Genomic DNA, 14,416 nt, shown 5'->3' on the forward strand with positions numbered 1-14,416 from the left:
TTTATCATAAGATCATTTGCTTAAGTTTATTCAAATTATTTTGCTTGCATTTTAATATCGAATAAATGCTTTTGATTTGATAAAGTGTTGATAGATTTATTATATATAGTGCTTAAATATTTATATTTTATAATAGCATATTGATCATTGATCTTTATGTTTATTATATGCACTTATATGATTAACAATGCGAAAGATTCAGGATACCTTCGGGACCCATCTTGAAACACGGACCAAGGAGTCTAACATATTTGCAAGTTATTGGGAATAAAAACCTAATAGCGTAATTAACATAACTTAATTTAATGGGATTAGTTTTTAGCCTATTTATAGTCTATTAATTCAATCCCGGGGCGTTCTATACAGTTATGTATAATAGTATTTATATTATTTATACCTCTAACTAGAGCGTACCTTGAGCATATATGCTGTGACCCGAAAGATGGTGAACTATACTTGATCAGGTTGAAGTCAGGGGAAACCCTGATGGAAGACCGAAACAGTTCTGACGTGCAAATCGATTGTCAGAATTGAGTATAGGGGCGAAAGACCAATCGAACCATCTAGTAGCTGGTTCCCTCCGAAGTTTCCCTCAGGATAGCTGGTGCATTTAAAAATTATGTAAAATAATCTTATCTGGTAAAGCGAATGATTAGAGGCCTTAGGGTCGAAACGATCTTAACCTATTCTCAAACTTTAAATGGGTAAGAAACTCACCTTTCTTGGTATGAAGGTAGTGGTTGTGATATAATGTGCCCAGTGGGCCACTTTTGGTAAGCAGAACTGGCGCTGTGGGATGAACCAAACGTAATGTTACGGTGCCCAAATTAACAACTCATGCAGATACCATGAAAGGCGTTGGTTGCTTAAAACAGCAGGACGGTGGACATGGAAGTCGTAATCCGCTAAGGAGTGTGTAACAACTCACCTGCCGAAGCAACTAGCCCTTAAAATGGATGGCGCTTAAGTTGTATACCTATACATTACCGCTAAAGTAAATGGTTTATGTTCAATTTCGGTTGGATTATAAACTTTGAAACTTTAGTGAGTAGGAGGGTACAATGGTGAGCATAGAAGTGTTTGGCGTAAGCCTGCATGGAGCTGCCATTGGTACAGATCTTGGTGGTAGTAGCAAATAATCGAATGAGACCTTGGAGGACTGAAGTGGAGAAGGGTTTCGTGTGAACAGTGGTTGATCACGAGTTAGTCGGTCCTAAGTTTAAGGCGAAAGCCGAAAATTTTCAAGTTATAATGAAAAGGAAGTAAAATTGCTTAGTAATTAAACACTTGAATAATTTTGAACGAAAGGGAATACGGTTCCAATTCCGTAACCTGTTGAGTATCCGTTTGTTATTAAATATGGGCCTTGTGCTCATCCTGGCAACAGGAACGACCATAAAGAAGCCGTCGAGAGGTATCGGAAGAGTTTTCTTTTCTGTTTTATAGTCGTACTACCATGGAAGTCTTTCGAAGAGAGATATGGTAGATGGACTAGAAGAGCATGACATTTACTGTTGTGTCGATATTTTCTCCTCGGACCTTGAAAATTTATGGTGGGGTCACGCAAACTTCTCAACAGGCCGTACCAATATCCGCAGCTGGTCTCCAAGGTGAAGAGTCTCTAGTCGATAGAATAATGTAGGTAAGGGAAGTCGGCAAATTAGATCCGTAACTTCGGGATAAGGATTGGCTCTGAAGATTGAGATAGTCGGGCTTGATTGGGAAGCAATAACATGGTTTATGTACTCGTTCTGGGTAAATAGAGATTCTCGGATCTTGTTCCCCGGATAGTAGTTACGTAGCCAATTGTGGAACTTTCTTGCTAAAATTTTTAGGGAATTATCGCAAGATATATTCCTTTTAAATTATAACGACTATCAATTAACAATCAATTCAGAACTGGCACGGACTTGGGGAATCCGACTGTCAAATTAAAACAAAGCATTGTGATGGCCCTAGCGGGTGTTGACACAATGTGATTTCTGCCCAGTGCTCTGAATGTCAAAGTGAAGAAATTCAAGTAAGCGCGGGTAAACGGCGGGAGTAACTATGACTCTCTTAAGAGAGTCATAGTTGTCTCGGGCGGACACGCTGTCTAGATTCGAGATTGGGTGGAAATATCTCATCTAAATATCCAGACAGTCTAAGTAGGACATGATCCTTATCATCATCATTGACACTACGTACAATCGAATTCAGATAAGGAGCACGATAACTATCAATATCAAGATCCCCTAGACTAAGCAAAAAGGATTTTATCGGGTCGTCCACTGTAGGAGCGTCCCCGGAGACTGGACTGTCCACGATAGGATCAGTCTCAGCCACGATTTCAGATGCTTCCATTGTCGTTTGTTGGCTTTGTACCCACGCAGTCGCAATATTTGTGGGTCCTCTGTTTGGGTCAACCAAGCGCGTGAGATAGGTCTGGACCTTGACCTTATATTCACTTCTCTGGCGCATTTTCTTGATTGCCTCGACAGTGCGATGCGCGAATCGCTCATGAAGAGCATGATTCATGAACCGGACCCCACCTGAGGAGGTGAGTTCCGCTTCGGTACAAGCCAATAACGAAATTTCTTCATCGTTCCATCGTGCCTTTTTATCTGACCTGACATTCATCTGGTCAGATACGTCAGGGTGTGCACGTCTAATATGAACACCCAATCCCGACTTCGTCGAGAATGAGCGTTCACATACGACACAAGGGTGTGAGTTGGAAGCAGGGCCGCTACCCCCCGCAACCAACCCACTTTGGTTAACTGCCTGCTCAGTTACCATACTAACACTACTAACCCCTTCACCTAAGTTTAGAGCTACTGTGTTCCTATGATCACCTGGGGCGGCAGGCAATAATTGGTTAGAAATGTGATTCTCAGGGGCGGCTGATGTCACATGGTTAGAATTTCTGTCCTTGTCCTGCAAATGTTCAGACAATGGGAGCGATGTAGTGGCTTGAATATCCATTAAAATATTATCTCCGTTCCCTGAACCACTACTTTCAGGTATGGAGGAAACATTCATTCTTCCCATTGTATTGTTTGAACCCCTAATTGCTCGCTCTCGTAAGTTCATGGTGGTACTGGAGGCGCTCACCAACACCTCGTCCGGAAGGATACGCCGGGCAGAGACCCGACGATTTGTATTATTATTATTTCTCATTCTTTCTTCATTATTCGCGCCTTTCGGATTGACGGTCTGTAGGGGTGGCAACCCTTGAGACCCGAAGCCCCGTCAATTAGCCGCCTAGTATAGTCAGTAAAACCAACCATACCAAACGTTACCAGTTGGAAGCATCGAGGAGGTTTGACATGGGCACATGGATGTGAAATAGACACAAAAGCATCTATAAGCACTTCCTTTTTGCTTAGTCTAGGGGATCTTGATATTGATAGTTATAGTGCTCCTTATCTGAATTCGATTGTACGTAGTGTCAATGATGATGATAAGGATCATGTCCTACTTAGACTGTCTGGATATTTAGATGAGATATTTCCACCCAATCTCGAATCTAGACAGCGTGTCCGCCCGAGACAACCTCCTACTTTTACTAATAGACGTAAGAGGCGTAGACATGAGTATGCAAAGGTCCAACGTGACTGGCGCAAGCACAATGGCAGATGTATCAAAGCGATCCTAGACGACACTGAGAGTTGCTCGCAACCAGCCAGAGATGTAATGGAAACCTATTGGAGAGAAGTTATCGAACGTGAGGAGCATTCGGCGCCTCTACGTGAAGATCTTGCTAGATATTCTAGGGGCAGTATATGGTATCCGATAAGTCGTTCAGACTTAAAGGCTTCCATGCCCGTACATACCACCTCGCCCGGCATTGACGGGATCACATCGAGGCAATTCAGGGCGCTACCAATAGAAATATTGGAACGCGTTTTTAACCTGTTTATGTGGTGTGGTAAGGTACCAAGACGCTTCCGTGAGGCCAAGACTATTTTTCTCCCAAAGAAGCAGAAGCCCTCACTTCCGGAGGATTATAGGCCAATCACTCTCACGTCGATTCTTCTTCGTTGGTTTCATTCCATCCTGGCAAAGAGAATATCTCGGTGTATCAAGTTTGAACGCAGTCAAAAAGGATTCATGCCTACCGATGGGTGTGCTGATAACACGACCTTGATAGACCATCTTCTCAGGGAGCATCATCAAAATTATGCTTCTTGCCATATTGCGGTCCTTGATGTCAGCAAAGCCTTTGATTCTGTGTCTCATAATACAATTTATGGGACTCTTGAATCGTACGGCCAACCACAGGAGTTGGTCGACTATATTAGACATATATATTCCACATCGCGCATTAGATTCTCTGGCGATTCATGGGTTTCGGATCAACTGGTTTTACCCGGGAGAGGAGTAAAGCAGGGAGACCCTTTGTCTCCAGTACTGTTCAACTTAGTGATGGACAGACTGATCCGAAAACTCCCGCCAGAGTTAGGATGCAAGATTGGAAATTTTATGACTAATATTGCTGCTTTTGCTGACGACTTGGTCATCTGGGCATCAACTCCACTCGGTCTTCAGAAGTTGCTTGATATAGCCAGTGAGTTCCTTGGCTCTTGTGGACTTAAATTGAACAGTGCCAAATGTCTGTCGGTGTCCATCAAAGGACAACCTAAACAGAAACGTTCGGTGGTTGTACAAAAAGAGTTCTATGTTGAGGGACGGGCCATAAGAGCACTGAAGAGGACCGAAGAGTGGAAATACCTAGGTGTGACTTTCACCGCAGAAGGCAGAACTAAGGTGGATTTGAAGGCGCCCCTTAGAGAGAAGTTAGATCGGCTCACAAGAGCACCCCTAAAACCACAGCAGAGGTTGTTTGCACTTAGATCGGTATTGATACCTCAACTTTATCATGTACTGACCCTCGGGAACGTTATGATAGGTTGCTTAAGGGGTATCGATAAGACAATTAGGGCCTACTTACGAAAATGGCTCAGCTTGCCAGACGATGTTCCAATCGCGTACTTCCATGCTTCTGTGGAGGATGGCGGTCTGGGCATTGTTGCGCTTAGGTGGCAAGCACCGCTGTTGAGACTTAAGCGTTTACAGGAATTACAATTACCACTCCCGAGTGGGATTGTTTCTGTGGATACTTTCGTTGCTTCAGAGGTCGCCAAAGTTGAAAGACGTTTAGATACAGGAGAAGTTAGGATCCTAAGCAAGGGGGATTTAAAAGCTTTCTGGGCAGATCGCTTGTACAAATCTTTTGATGGGCGTGGTTTACTACATAGTAGTGATCACAAACAAGCCCAACGTTGGATAAGGGAACCGACTAGACTTTTGTCTGGAAGGGACTTTATCAATTGTATAAAGTTGCGTATTAATGCGCTCCCTACACGTTCAAGATGTACCCGTGGGAGGACATCAGATCGAAAGTGCCGTGCAGGATGTGATGCTCAGGAAACTTTGAATCATATAGTTCAGGGATGTTTTAGAACGAAAAGGGATAGGACGAATAGACATGATAGTGTAGTTAAATTTATGGGAAGGAGTCTGAGGGCTAAAGGACTTCAGGTAGTAGTAGAAGATCAATTGCAATCGACCTCTGGGATCAGGAAACCTGACATTGTGGCTTTAAAGGGGGAAAAGATCTATGTGCTAGACGCACAGGTCGTTACAGATGGTCGTGATTTGTCTAATATGCACAAGGAAAAGACAGACAAATACAATACACAGGGCGTTATTAGGGCACTGACAGAAAAATGCGGACGCAACCAGGTGCAATTTTGCGCAATAACACTTAATTGGAGAGGAGTTTGGTCTAGGGATTCAGTGAATAGGTTAGTTGAGTGGGGGTTGTTAGGGAAGAGGGAAACCGCTTTAATTAGTACTAGAGTTATGATAGGAGGTATTATATCGCACAGAAGGTTCATGGGGTCTCGCAGCAATAGATCGGGTATCGGTTAGGTTAGCATACCGTTTCACCATTTTTTTTTTTGACTCCTGTAGGCATCTCTTATGAGGTGTCTCCAGGAATTTTTGTTTTATTTTGACTAAGTTAAAGTAAATTACGTGCAGCCTGCGGGATCGGGCTTAATTTAGGACAGCTCTACCTAGTCCGGACTAGGTTAGTACGGACACCGCCTCTCGTTTCCGTCGAGGCAAGGTCACTCCTTGATCGGGGAGGAGTGGGTGTGAGTTTGGTGGGTTCGATCGTAAAAAAAAAAAAAAAATAGCCAAATGCCTCGTCATCTAATTAGTGACGCGCATGAATGGATTAACGAGATTCCTACTGTCCCTATCTACTCACTTGTACGTTGAGCTGATTAGACGTGTTTTTATAAGCGGATTTTCGGTACGTAATTTCAAAGTGTAGTAGTGCGAATATTAAAAAGAGCGATAGTGAATTTTAAAGCTTGGACTCAATAGATTCGGGAGAAAGTGGTATTTTGTGAATCGGTTGGCGGATGCCTAAGATATAGGCAGATTAAAAATCGGTTGACGAATAATCAAACGTGTGTATTATTATACATAGTGTGTGTGTATGTAATAGAAAAGTTGAGACTCCGTTGCCAAAAGTTGAGACTCCGCTGACAAGGTCAAACTCCGGCGACTGTTTTGGTGGTGCCATACGTGTGGGTGAGTGAGTTGGTGTTGCCACTAGGTGGGTGTGTGACTCCACTAAGTGGTTTGTGACTCAGATATGTTCGTGTCTTGGCTAAGTACTTCCGGTTTTGGGTTGGTCATTTCCGGTTTGTATATTGGCTAAGTATCTCGACTAAGTGTTTCCGGTTTGTGTCTTGGCTAACCACTTCCGTTTTGGGTTGGACATTTCCGGTTCGTGACTTGGCTAACTGGTTGTCTTGGCTGTGTTGCCAATTTGTGTCTCCGCTAATAAGGGTATTCCTGTGTGATTACATTCTTTGTAATTATAGTAGGGGTATTCCCGTAGTTTTGAAGAGGGAAATTTTTCGAAATTCTATTTTTGCTGGTTTTTCTTGTTTTTTACTGATATTTGGGTTGTTTTTTCGGGGTTTTTACTATGCCTCCTGCTAGTAAGCGGAAGGGTGAGAAGCCGAAGGGTGATGCGTCGGATAGTGCCACCGATGATACCCGTTCTGTGCCGCCGGCTGGTGTACCCAAGGTGCGCCACACCGACAGCGAGGCGGAGGAATCGGTGGAAAGTAAGTCGAAGCGCCCGAAACCTAGCTCGCCGAAGCCGAAAAGAGGTGCTGTTGCTGCTGTTGCCGCTGTAGCTACGGGTAATGTTGTGGACCTGATGAGTGTCACTGATGATCTAGTGAGTGAAGAGGAGGTTACTGGTGGCAGGAAACCTCGTTTGAGGAAGAGGGGCGCATCGATGAGGGAGAAGGCCAGCGTCAGTGTTGAGGAGATGAAAGCGGTGACGGATGGGGTGACTACCATGGTACTCGCTGATGGCGCGCGGTGTGCTGCAACAGTGCTCTAAATATGAGGTTCTGTTGATGAGGTTGGTGGATGAAAATGAACGCCTTAAGGGGAGATTAGAAGCTGCAGTTCCTGCTGTTTCATCTGCCCCAGCTGCTGGGCCTGTTTTTGCAGTTCCCAGAGTCCCAGCTGAACGACCTATGAGAGCTGATATGCGCGCAGCCGTAACTGCTGTTACCCCAAAGCCCGTGGAGACGTGGTCGGTGGTGGTTAAGGGGAAGAAGGGTGTCTCGTCTAAGGAGGTAGTGGAGAAGGTCCAGAAGGAGGTTGGCCCCACTTTAGGTGTGCGTGTGCATGATTTAAGACCTATGCGCGATGGCGGAGCGGTCATCCAGACCCCGTCGGTAGCTGAGAGGGAGAAGGTGGTCTCCCACCAACGGGAAACGGACGGGACGTACCTACCACGCAAGTGGAAACTACGCGACGTCAATTGGGATAACTATGCTGACGCATTTCGGTGGGCAGCGTTGGATGTTTCAATTGACGACTTTAGGGCACTTACTATTGACAGTCAAGTCAGCCTGATAGATCGGTGGATGTGTACCACTAATGATACTCTCCTTGGTCGTTGTCGCAAGACTCGTCAGGGAGGGGTCAGGTGGTGGACTCGCGAGCTGGATCTGATGCGGAGGAGCGTTCGTCGTCTCAGGAAGCGATTCCAGAGGGGAAGGCGCTCTAATGCAGAAGATCTGGTGCAGCGAAAAGCTGACTATCTGGCTGCCTTGAGAGTCTACAAGGACAGAATCGTGAGTGTGAAGGAGGACGAGTGGCGTACTTTCGTACAGGACAACAGGGATGACCCCTGGGGTAAGGTTTACCGTATCCTTAGGGGTAGACGGCAACAGGCGGACTTGTCGGGTTTTCGGGTTGGTAACACAACGTTGCTGACGTGGAGACAGTGCACGGAAGCCTTGCTTGAGACTTTCTTTCCGGGGGCGGAATCGGCTGATCATCTTCCCTATGGGGAGATGATTAGTCCTCCGCCACTGGAGAGAATGGAAGTTGATGATAGCATATACCGAGTCAAAAGTAGGAAATCTCCGGGTATTGATGGTATGACTGGAGAGATGTGTAAAAGCATCTGGAAGGCCATACCGGAATATCTGGAGTCAGTCTTTGGGAGGTGTATCAGTGAGGGCTATTTCCCTGAGGCTTGGAAGCAGGCTAAAGTTGTGGTGCTCCTGAAGTCGCCCGATAAAGTGAGGAGTGATCCACGCTCATATCGGGGTATCAGCCTCCTTCCGGTACTTGGAAAAGTGCTGGAAAGGATGATGGTATATAGACTGAGGGAGTCCTACAATGAGGTGGCTTCTGAGTTTCAGTTCGGATTTAAAGAGGGGAAATCTGTTGAGGACGCGTGGCACCATGTCAAGTCTAGCGTTGTAAACTCTGCAAGCAAATATGTCCTTGGCATATTTGTTGATTTTAAGGGTGCGTTTGATTATCTCTCTTGGAGAGAGGTTCTTGATAGACTGCGTTTAGTTGGCTGTCGAGAGCTCTCCCTATGGAGTAGTTACTTCAGCGGCAGGAAAGCTTTTGTGGTAGGCGCCAACGATACTGTTTGCAGGGATGTTGCCAGGGGCTGCCCTCAGGGGTCTATCTGTGGTCCATTTATTTGGAACCTAATGATGGATCCCTTGTTGAGGTCTCTGGCGGCGTCTTGCCGACTCTGTGCTTACGCGGATGACTTGCTCATCTTAATCGAAGGTCAGTCTCGTGCTGAGCTGGAGAGAAGAGGTGAGCAGGCCATGCGTGAGGTCAATGAGTGGGGGAACAGTGTCGGTGTTGAAGTGTCGAGGGAGAAAACCGTGATGATGATGCTGAAAGGCATCTTATCGCGGACTCGTTCCCCGTCAGTTCGATCTGGTGACGTTTTTCTCAGATACGTGACCCAGGTCAAGTATCTGGGAATTACGATGGGTGAGAGAATGAGCTTCTTCGCTCATCTCTCTGTGGTTCGAGAAAAGCTGACTGTCGTTGCAAGTTGTATCAGACGCATCCTTAGAAGTGACTGGGGTCTTGGCAGGCGTGCTGTGCGTACCATATATGGTGGACTTTTCGTTGCTTGTGCAACGTTTGGCTCATCCGTATGGTACGAAACGGTTATGTCTGTTGTGGGCCGCAAAAAGTCATTGACTTGTCAGAGAGTTGCAATGCTGGCTTGCATGCCAGTTTGCCATACGGTCTCGACGGATGCTCTTCAGGTCCTGCTGGGTGCGGCTCCCCTTGACTTGGAAGTAATACGGCGTGGTATTGCTTTTAAGGTCAAGAAGGGGCTGCCACTTCTTAGTCATGACTGGATTTCTGCTTCTGACGTGGTAGGGTTGGACTCAAGACGGACGAAACTCCTGCTGGACGATCATCTTGTTTCAAGATGGCGTTCACGCTGGACGAACAGCAACAACGGGCGGGTCACTCACGAGTTTATACGGGACGCTACATTTGTTAGGGAACGCCCGAACTTTGGCTTTGGCTTGAGTTTGGGTTTTATACTGACCGGACATGGCTCCTTGAATGCATTTTTGCATAAAAGGGGTCTGTCAGATTCGCCGGACTGTGGTTGTGGACAGGGGACGGAGGACTGGTTACATGTACTTACGGGGTGTTCACTTTATAGTGATATTAGGAGTCTGGATGATATGGGGATCTATCATTCTGAGGGGGGATGGGATTGTAGTAGGGCTTTAGAGGACAGTCGGACGTTTAGAAGGTTAGGTGAATACGCAAGGGGCGTATTCAATCGTAGGAGGACAGTACGTTAGTGGAGGTGACCCCTGATGTGATCATTCGTGGTGGTGTTCAACTGCCAATGTGCCTTCGCACAGGTATTGTACATCGCCTGGCCCGGTTTGCAGATATGGGTATGTTCGTTGGTGGGGGCTGATACGCGTTATCTGTCCCTCCCAGCAGTGCACCGTCTTCGCACTTCTCCCTGCTGTTTTGCTGTAGTTGCTGCTACCTGCTGTTTTCTAGCGCGTTGCATTGTGTAAGCTACTCGTGAGGGGGCTTTGTCTATTGTTGTAATTGTTTGTTCGTGTAGTCCTTTTGCCGGTGTCGCACCATGCGGCACAAAGCGTCGCTCGTGAGAGCGGCTGTTCAGTGTGTGACGTCTTGTGTTGTTCTTTGCCTATTAACGTTGCTGTATGTTTGCTGTTCTTTGCTGTTGGGTGACCAGTCCCGAACTATTTGGAGTTCAACTTGGTAGTAGTTTCGGCTACGAGGCCTGACCGGAGGCTTAATTCTGGTACCACGGGTGTCAGGAGCCCCTGGAATTTCGGTTCCAGCCTGACAGTTGGTGCGGCCCTTCGGGGAGCTTCGTGGTGGCTGTGGTTTATACCCAAATCGCGGGTAGAGCGCAAGCTCGGTGTGGAGTTGCATTGCAACCGGGTGCCGTGACCCATAGAGCGGAAGGAGTTTTAGATAGTGCTCCGCTCCTCACCAAGGGGGAGGTTATGTCCAAATACATAACTTCAAATTGGTACTCGTGTATGGCTTTTGTTATGCATGGGGGCGAAGGTGGACGCATTGTTTCTGCCCGGTGTTAAGAGCACCGTGAGTTTGGGCCCTTGCGGCAGGTGCTCACGTTAAACCAGGACACATCTGTCCCTATCTACTCGTACGTTGTACGTTGAGCTGATAAGACGTGTTTTTATAAGCGGATTTTCGGTACGTAATTTCAAAGTGTTGTTGTGCGAATAGTAAAAAGAGCGATAGTGACTTTTAAAGCTTGGACTCAGTAGATTCGGGAGAAAGTGGTATTTTGTGAATCGGTTGGCGGATGCCTAAGATATAGGCAGATTAAAAATCGGTTGACGAAGAATCAAACGTGTGTATTATTATACATAGTGTGTGTGTGTGTAATAAAAAGTTGAGACTCCGCTGACAAGGTGTCTCAAGGCCAAACTCCGGCGGCAGTTTTTAGTGTTGCCATACGGCGGGTGAGTGTGTCGGTGCTGCCACTAGTGTAACTGGTAAGGCAGTTCACGGGTAACACGGTTCGGGTAAGGCAGTGTCGGTAAGGCAGTGTTGGTAAAACGGTTCGGTCGGTAAGGCAGTGTCGGTAATACGGTTCGGTCGGTAAGTTCACGGGACGGATAAAACCGCATTGGTAAGGCAGTGCAAAAACTGCATTGGTAATACGGTTCCTTCCGGTCGGTAACGCAGTGCATTTCCGGTTTTGGTTCGACCATTTCCGGTTTGTGTCTCCGCTAAGTGATGTGTGTCTCCACTAAGTGGTTGGTGTCTGTGCTATTTTGTCTTTTGGTGTCTCTACTATTAGGGGCATTCGCATCATAGTACATTTTTGCTGATGAACAGTAGGGGTATTCCTGTAGATTGGAAATTTTTTCTGATTGGTTTCTTTTCGTGAGTATACTGTTTTTTGAGTTACTTTCGACAGTTTCTGGTTTGAATAGGTAGATATGCCGCCTGCGGGCAAGAAGAAGGGCGAAAAGCCGAAAGCGAAGGGTGATGCGTCGGACATGACTACGACTGATGGAGGTGAGAGGGTGTTACCGCCGGTAAGCGTACGTATTGTTAGACATACGGAGAGCGAGTTATCGAGCACAGAGATGGAGGATGAAGTCAAACGATTTAAGGTCGGCTCTCCTAAGCCCAAACGTACTGCTGCTGTTACTCCTGATGCTGCTCCTGCCGATGTTCCAGCTGCTGGTGATGCTATGGAGGTGTCGGATGTTACATCTGGTGCTAGCCTCAAGAGGATGCGTGGACGTAAGAGGCCACAACCAGTTATGGACACTGGTGTAGTTGGTCAGATGAAGGCCGTGACTGCGGCCTTGATGGGGTTGGTGATGGCTGACGGCGTGGGTTCTGAGCTGGCTAAGACGGTTATGGAACACTCATCCAAGTATGAGCTGTTGCTTTTTGGTCTGGTGGCGGAAAATGAGCGGCTGAAGGGGCGTCTTGAGGTGTATGAGGGAAAAATGGGTGGTGTGCAGCCGGCGGCCTTTAGGGCTTCCATGCCACCTCCAGCTCCAGTGATTAATAGGCGTGGCGGTGTGGCTGCTGTTGATGCTCCGGTGGCTGCTGTTCCAAAGCCTGTAGAGACGTGGTCGGTCGTGGTCAAGGGAAAGAAGGGCGTCTCGTCTAAGGAGATAGTAGAGAAGGTCCATAAGGAGGTTGGCCCTACGTTGGGTGTTCGCGTCCACACTTTGCGGCCTATGCGCGATGGCGGAGCGGTCATTCGGACCCCGTCGGTAGCTGAGAGGGAGAAGGTGGCGAAGAATGCCAAGTTCGGTGAGGTTGGGTTGGAGGTGTCGGTGAGAGACAAGCTTGGACCGAAGATCGTCGTACAGCGAGTTCATCCGGAGATTACCCCGGATATGACGGAGCTGTACGAGATGAATCTCAAGCAGAAGATGTCCGAGGAGGTCTTTAAGCGGAGCGTTCGTCTGGTGACTGGTCCTTGGAAGGCGAGTGGCGGTCCAGTAAATGTCGTCCTTGAGGGCAACGCTGGTACTTTGCAGCATATGCTCGACGTTGGTAGGTGCTACATAAAGTGGTTTTCGTTTACGGTACGACAGCACGACGCAGTCCCCAGCTGCTTTAGATGCCTGGGTTTCGACCACATGGTACGGGACTGCAGGATGAACACTGATGTCTGTCGCTTATGTGGCACGGCCGGCCACTTAGCCTCACGCTGCCAGAATGAAATTAGATGCAGAAACTGTGCCTTTAAGGGGCTTCCGGCTGGGCATCTAATGATGTCTGCAGCCTGCCCAGTTTACAGCGCCATTGTCGCCAAGGCGAACGCACGCCATTAATATGGAGGGTACGGATATGAAAATTTTGCAGCTTAACTGCCAGCGGGCATATTCGGTGATTTGCGAACTAGGTCAAGCGATGTACAACCTGAATGCGACTTTTGCACTCGTGCAGGAGCCGTATGTCACGGATGGTCACATCAGGGGTTTGCCGGGGGGTATGCGCGCGTTTACGGACTTGGGGGGCAACGCCGCTATTATAATTAAGGACAGTTACATTGACTGTACGGTTATGAGTAGGAGTGATTGGGGAGTCTGCGTTAGCGTAGAGGGCGGTTTTGGTAGAATGCTACTGACAAGCATCTACTGTAGGTTTGGGGGGCCTCTTGAACCCTATTTAGGGTACATGGATTCGGTACTACTACTGGATAGTAGTTCACCTATAATCCTTGGTTTAGACGCAAATGCATGCTCTCGCATGTGGTTCTCTAAGATGGGCGGGAATACTTCTGCTCATCAGAACTACTTGCGAGGTGTCATGCTTAGTGAATGGCTGGTCACAAAGCGGCTCATTGTCCTCAATGAGCCTAGTGAGATGTACACTTTTGATGGTCCAAGAGGATGTAGTGACATTGACGTGACGTTAGCCAATATGGGGGCAATGACAGAATACCGTTTTAGCTGGAAGATTAGGGATGACTTTGGTGTGAGTGATCATAGTCTCATTGAGATTGTGGTCTCCCACCAACGGGCAACGGACGGGACGTACCTACCACGCAAGTGGAAACTACGCGACGTCAATTGGGATAACTATGCTGACGCATTTCGGTGGGCAGCGTTGGATGTTCCAATTGACGACTTTAGGGCACTTACTATTGACAGTCAAGTCAGACTGATAGATCGGTGGATGTGTACCACTAATGATACTCTCCTTGGTCGTTGTCGCAAGACTCGTCAGGGAGGGGTCAGGTGGTGGACTCGCGAGCTGGATCTGATGCGGAGGAGCGTTCGTCGTCTCAGGAAGCGATTCCAGAGGGGAAGGCGCTCTAATGCAGAAGATCTGCATTAGAGCGCCTAATGCCACTTAGCCTCACGCTGCCAGAATGAAGTTAGATGCAGAAACTGTGCCTTTAAGGGGCTTCCGGCTGGGCATCTAATGATGTCTGCAGCCTGCCCAGTTTACAGCGCCATTGTCGCCAAGGCGAACGCACGCCATTGATATGGAGGGTACGGATATGAAAATTTTGCAGCTTAACTGCCAGCGGGCATATTCGGTG

Source organism: Calliphora vicina, chromosome X, assembly GCF_958450345.1.
Source record: "Calliphora vicina chromosome X, idCalVici1.1, whole genome shotgun sequence".
In the NCBI taxonomy this organism is placed as follows: Eukaryota; Metazoa; Arthropoda; class Insecta; order Diptera; family Calliphoridae; genus Calliphora; species Calliphora vicina.